Source organism: Camellia sinensis, chromosome 1, assembly GCF_055761805.1.
Source record: "Camellia sinensis isolate YWXY chromosome 1, ASM5576180v1, whole genome shotgun sequence".
Lineage (NCBI taxonomy): Eukaryota > Viridiplantae > Streptophyta > Magnoliopsida > Ericales > Theaceae > Camellia > Camellia sinensis.
Window position 1 is genome coordinate 202,645,426 of NC_138961.1, and position 6,663 is coordinate 202,652,088.

General features: G+C 33.6%; 1 long non-coding RNA gene across 1 annotated transcript; it reads left to right on the plus strand.

The window, feature by feature from the left end:
- Positions 1-339: 339 nt before the first annotated feature.
- Positions 340-5,010, plus strand: LOC114309943 (uncharacterized). Its single transcript, XR_014342918.1, has 5 exons — positions 340-562; positions 3,542-3,682; positions 4,462-4,541; positions 4,640-4,701; positions 4,802-5,010. It is a non-coding gene; the product is annotated as an uncharacterized LOC114309943 (long non-coding RNA).
- The last annotated feature ends 1,653 nt before the right edge of the window (positions 5,011-6,663 follow it).

Genomic DNA, 6,663 nt, shown 5'->3' on the forward strand with positions numbered 1-6,663 from the left:
TAACCTATCTATAAAAGCAAGAAACCTGAGTCTAACGATAGCGAATGTAACAAGCTTTAAAATGTCAAATTCACCCTCTGTGGATATTAGCCCTGTTTGGTACAGCTTAATTTCAGCTTATTTCAGCTTTCAGCTTAATTTAAGTTATTTTGATGTGTTTGGTTTAGCTTATAGCTTATAGCTTATAGCTTTGTGGAAGTCAGAAAACAGCTTATTCTTTGAGTGGGGCAGGATATGCTTTAAGAATAAGCTGGAAATCAGCTTAAGCTGAAAGTTATAAGCTATAAGCTGTTTAGGCATAAGCTATAAGCACTTTCCCACAGCTCTACCAAACGGGGCTATTGTTTGGCAAGCTACGAATGACACCGGTTGACCTGTGTGCGGTGCTTCTGCAGCCCCCCATTCTCTTTGCCGTTGTTGTCTTCATCAAATCGTGCCACCTGTGCCACTCCAGATGAGGCTGTGGCTGTTCACCCCAGCTTCTTGCTCAAGTCATGTGCTATTAAGAGGTTTAAAGAGTTCAATTTCATTGCTGCTTTATCAAAGAAATACAAGAGAAGAGGTATGCTATTCTTCAATTTTGCTGTAAAAACTGAGACATGTATTGCATCTTCTATCGTCCTACTTACTGATTTTTGCTCTTATCAAGTTCTGTTCCAATTTTCTTTTCATCAATTAGTTTGTGTGTGATGATGTTGCTATTGTTGTTGTTGTTGGTGTATTTGTTGCTTTAGTTTCGTGTGTGCTTGTATTTATTGTTGTTCTTCACCTTTTTGCACACCATGTGTTTGACAAAATGTTCATACGAATTTGGTCCATGCTCATGTCTTGTTTCGAAGCAATAAAAAAGCAAATATAGTTTTGCTGCAATATAGCTATACACCAATTTCTTTTTTCTTTGTCAAACTTCAAATATTATGTATGAAGCCCATATGGGCTGATTGATGCAGTTGGGATCCTAGGTTGGATTAAGATTTCAACCTCTTATCTTATCCTTTTTGTTTTTAATTTTTTTTCATTCCCTGTGTCAAGTAAGTTATGTAGTAGGCTAGACCAACCTTGTTAGCTAAATGTTCGTCCAATAATAGAAGGTTAATTGATTGCCCATGAGTGCACATTGTTTTTCTAATGTGTAAGGCCAAAAACCAAGAATTTCCTTAGTTTGGTTCCCTTTGATTTGGTTATTGTCCCATGTTTGGAGAATTGATAGTGGTCTGTTTGGCTTGGGTTTTGGCATCAACAAAAGCCAACATGCATTAGGCTTGCATCCCTGTTGGCAGTTCATGGAGGGTTAGAAACCAATATAAAGACTTTTTACATACTTCTCATATGTTTAATGACTCCCTCCCTGTGTTTGTGTGCATGTATGCGGTTTTGTGTTTGGAGACAACAAAAGTCAACCAGTGTGGTTCATGCATGAACTTCAGCTCCCTCCATCTATGTATGTGTGCACGCGTGTGTGCAATTGTGCGAATGGAGACATAGAAAGTCAACCTGTGTAGTTCATACATGAACTTTAAGTTAAACACTGTAGGCTTGCCAATTACTTACATAATTTCAGCTTTAAGACACTTGTTTGCATCACGTTTTACTTCCAATTTTTGTTTAATCAACACACTTCATGTAGTATAGCTTTGTTGCGTTTACACTACACACACACACACAAAAATTGGCGCACTTGAATTATATAAAAATGGGAAATTAGTAGAGCACATATGTAATTTCCCATTTTTATATAATTCAAGTGCGCCAATTTTTGTGTGTGTGTGTGTGTAGGGGTGACCATTGGTTCAATGGTAAGATCTTGGCCTAATAACCTTGAGGTTATGAGTTCAAGTCTCAGGGCAGTCACTTTGTGCACTATGCCAAAGGTTAGGTGTGTACCCAATCTTTTCCCTCCCAAACACACATTAATGTGTACTATTTGGGCATTGTTTGTTTGTAGTAGAGCACATATGTACATTGACTTCTAGAAATAAATCACAATTATTAAATTGAAGGAAAATTTTTACACTGGATCTGAATGTAGGATATGAGAAGACAAGGTGACCTACAGACCTTCCACCTAATGCCATGGAATTTATCAACTGAGCCTCTTATCTTAGATCACGAGGTGTTTTTTGATTGCATGAATATTTTCTCAAATTAACTATTGGGCTCATTCGTGCAACTTATGGTGTCTTTACAGGCTTAATTTTTTCATTATTATAATTGATGAATTCACTTTTGCATTTGGGAATTTTGGCATCTTTGGGTATGTTTGATTACAAGGATTATAGTATAGAATTGGGATTGTTAGTCCATGGACTCACAATCACATATTTGATTGCAAATTTTATTAATCGGATTACATGTACGATAGATATTCAATCCGACGAAATTGACGAATTTTTAATATTGACAGTGGCAAAGGATTATGATTTCAAATATGAAAGAAAAATAAGATAAAATGAATACATAATAAATGGTTATCTCACTAATTTAATTGGATAATTAATCCTACACTAATTCATGGGATTATTAATCTTTTCACTATTAATCCTGTTAATCAAACAAGCTCTTTGTTCACAATGGGCCAAGAAAGCTGTTTAATTTGAAATAACCTCCACTGGCTGCTAATCCTGTTTTGGAATGAAAGTCGTTGGCCGGACCATGCTCTTCCCTTTAAGCCCACCTACTACCAACCTCGTACTGTCAGGATATCCCGGGTTGCCACCTAGCACCTGCTCATTTGATTTGGGAGTTGAAACTCTATGTTATTTGATATTGGTATTTAGGAATTTGGACGTTCTTATACATTTTATACAGATATGTTTCAAAATGAACTCAAAATATAACAAAACATATCATCAGAAATTTAATTTGGAGTACTATCCATACCTCCTTTGCATCAGGTTCAATTGAGTATTGCAAGGGTCCTTCAATGCATAAGCACTTTTAGTTCTCAATTGCTAAGAATAGTTCTGGCTTGAGAACTACTAATTCTTTCTCAACAAGCACTGTTAGAGAACTAAGAAGTCACTGCTTTTTGCTCAAAAGCCAACTTTTACTGGTGTCCTCTGGCCTCTTTTTAGCTCTTTCTGCTTCTGCCCCTACCATTTTTCTGTGTTCTTTTTTTATTTTTTTTTGAAAATGCAGATAAAACCGCACTGTCACCTCACATGTCTCCATCGGTGTTTTGATGTGATTTTTTTTTTTAATGCTCATCGAATTAAACACATGCTTTACAACGGCTTGTATGGGCCCCCATCAATTCATGAGTTCCATCCTTTCAAACTTACTCCAATGTCTGAACTATTCATTCATCTTATTTATACATAAAGAGCATGGAAGTAATGCAGTCTATAGATTTACGGTGCATATCCATATGCGATATCAACATGCACGAATCAAACATCTGACCTGTTTTTTTTCAACAAAGCAAGGGTTTGGAGTTAATTAATTTGGCCGTGCTTGTTTTCTAAGTACCCAAGATCTATTCTTGTATTTTGGCTTTGTTCACACCATTTTTTTGTATTTAATGTAGCTCATTTAATTACAGAAAGTGTTTGACGAGGCAATTATTGACATTCTGTTTCCTATGGATGAAATTGGTACCGTAAATCCAAAAGTGCTACGGGAGCTCTTCTCAGTGCACTGCGATTGGCAGTAGGCAAAGTTCCAGAAGATTAGTAAGAAACAGGTTTGCTTTGAGACTGAAAAAAAAACTCTTGCATTTGCAACAGTGCAGTGAGCATATTTATGATATCTGTTTGGACAAGGCATGGATAAGATAGATCTGCCGCAGATTCTCCTAAATCCCTCTATGCATTTATTCTTTTTCTACAATTGCATTGATATGGATTTGTGTCATGTTTTAAAATTGGGATACAGATCTTTTGAGTAACATAGTACTCTTATATGGGCTGGGACACATTTAAGCTGTATATAAAGAGAGGTTCTTGACATAATATATTACGTTTTTATTTAATTACTGTAGCAAGAATCCACCAATGCAAGGAAGCTGCATAGAACCTATTCTTCTTGTTTGCACTGGTTAATTATTTTCTGTGTTTGAAAAACTTTGTGAAGATGGGAGTAGGCTCATTTTGAGGCTGACCTTAATAATCCGAACCATTTACTTTTGAAGACTTGTTTAGTAAAATATTCATGCAAAAAAAACAAGATAATCGAATATCGGTTGATATATTTTGAATCTCATTTGTAGTACATAGTTTCCGCATTAAAGTTCTTTAGGAAAATTCCTCTCTTTGTTAGAAGTTCATAAAAATTATTACATAGTTTGTAGTGATTGGTTTTTGTTTCAATTTTGTCTTCCTTCAATTTTTTATTAGCCAAAATGAAGTTGATGAACCTATAATAATCTATGATTTTTTTTATTAGCAGTTGTGTTTAATTTAATTTTTCAAGTGTGTTTTTAAATGGTATATCTATGTGTAATGATTCTTTTGGATTTGATAGGGAATGCTCTTGCTGGGCATATAAAACTTGTGCATAATTTGAGGATATGCTAAAGAGACTAATACTTCATTGCCTCCAAGGTTTGACATAAATATAAATTTTGTTAGTGTCTTGTGTTTGATTTTGTTATTTGACTGTGTATATTTGTTTGCGATTTTTCTTTGGATTTGTTAAGCAGGGCTCAAACTCGGGCATAAACTAATGCATAGGAGCTATTTGACTAAAATTCCGAAAATGCTTGTACTCTTCTATTACAATACATCTTCTATGGCAGTGTTATTTTTTGTAGTCAAGTATTGCTTTTGAGGTGTCATTAACTGTGGCTTCCATGTGTTTGCAGATGGGTCTATTGACGAACAACTGAATGGTGAGTCAACCCAAAATCTTTTGCCTGCCCAACGGGTTCTGAGAGTAAGATAGGAATGGAAAGACATTATGTGATCCACATAGCATTTCTACATCAATAAAATGTATAAAAATAAGTGGATTCAAACTGAATAAATAATGCTGTAAATTTTGAAATGATTTAATTGAAATATATATTGTATACATAGTAGGAATAAAATGGTCAACATATAAAGCTGTCATGTTGCTTTCATTGTGGAGTGATGGTTAATATCATGGGTTATACTGATAACAAACCATAAAAGATTTTTCTCTACTTAAACTTTTAACAAATATTTTGGCTTTCTCAAATATGATGATCAAAATTCATCATGGGTATCTAATGGAGATTGGCATGATTATTCTCCCGTCCAATTGCAATACGAACTACACCCTCGGGGGGGGGGGGATGCCAACCAGTATACATAAAAGTAAAAGTATAATATAAATTATTATAAATAATATTAATTAAAAATTGAGAAATTGTCCAATAGCAATACGAACTACACGCAGGAAGTAGTGCAACCTCCACGCGCAACAGCAATGTGATCCCATGCACCCGCGGGGGGGGGGGGGGGGGGGGGGGGGGGTGTTGTGGGTGTGGGGTGTTGGTGGTGTTCCAACTATTATACATAAAAGCATAATATAAATTATTATAAATGATATTAATTAAAAATTGAGAAATTGTGAAAGTATAGTAAAATAATCTTACAGTAAAATTATAAAAGTTCTTCCAAGTTTAAAAATTAAGTAGAAAAAATGAAGGCTATGAGAAACCAACTCTCTCTTTATTTTTGGAGTTGAACACTAAAAAACGATATATTTACTTTCAAGAGTCTTATATAAATAAAAACAAATGGTCTCCCTTCTTATCCAAAAAGAAAAAAAGAAAAAAAAAAGTCGTTTCCATAGTTTTTACATTGATGATGATTGAAGAACAAAAAATAATTATTTTCTCTTATTTCGTATATCTACTTCTATACTGATATATATATATATATATATATATCTACTACTATTATAAAAGTATGAAGAGTCTGCCATGTTTTCTAGTTTTTTGAAATTTCAATTTTACCCTCGCAAATCTACTATTTTTTTTTTAAAAGTCATGAAGAGTCCTATATAAACCAACTATCTCTTTATTTTTGAAGTTAAACACTCAAAAATAATATATCTGCTTCCAAAAGTCCTATATAAATATAAATAAACTGTCTCCTTTTTTATCCCAAAAAAATAAAAAAAAAATCTTTCTATTTTTTACATTAATGATGATTGAAGAACAAAAAACAACTACACTTTCTTATTTCTTGTATCTGCTTCTATACAGATATACATGATATTTACAATTGTGCACATGGATCAAATCACTGTGAATAATTTTGGTTGAATCTTAAAGTTGTATACATTTGTTCAAATCTAGACAGAGGAAAGCATATACGTTTGTGCTGCATCTCAAAAATTTGCAGGTTATTTTCATACACTTTCTTTTTGTTTAAATTATATTTTATGAACTCTAATATTTTACATGGTAATTTAATAACTAAGATATGATGTCAAAATTCTAAACAAGAACCACTTTCATTGGTTTTATTTTTTAATCTATTTTTCAGTTAAAAATAAAGTAAATTATTGAAAAGTCCAACTTAAGAAGGGTATGAGGCATTAGGTCTAGTGGATATTTTTTTATTAGTGAGAAGTCCACCCTTTGTGAAATAATTTGGTGAGATGTCCTTTTGTTTATTTTGAAGGACATTTCATTTTCAATTTTACCACTTAAATCTACACGGTTTTCATATCGTGTTGACCAAAAGAGGAGTT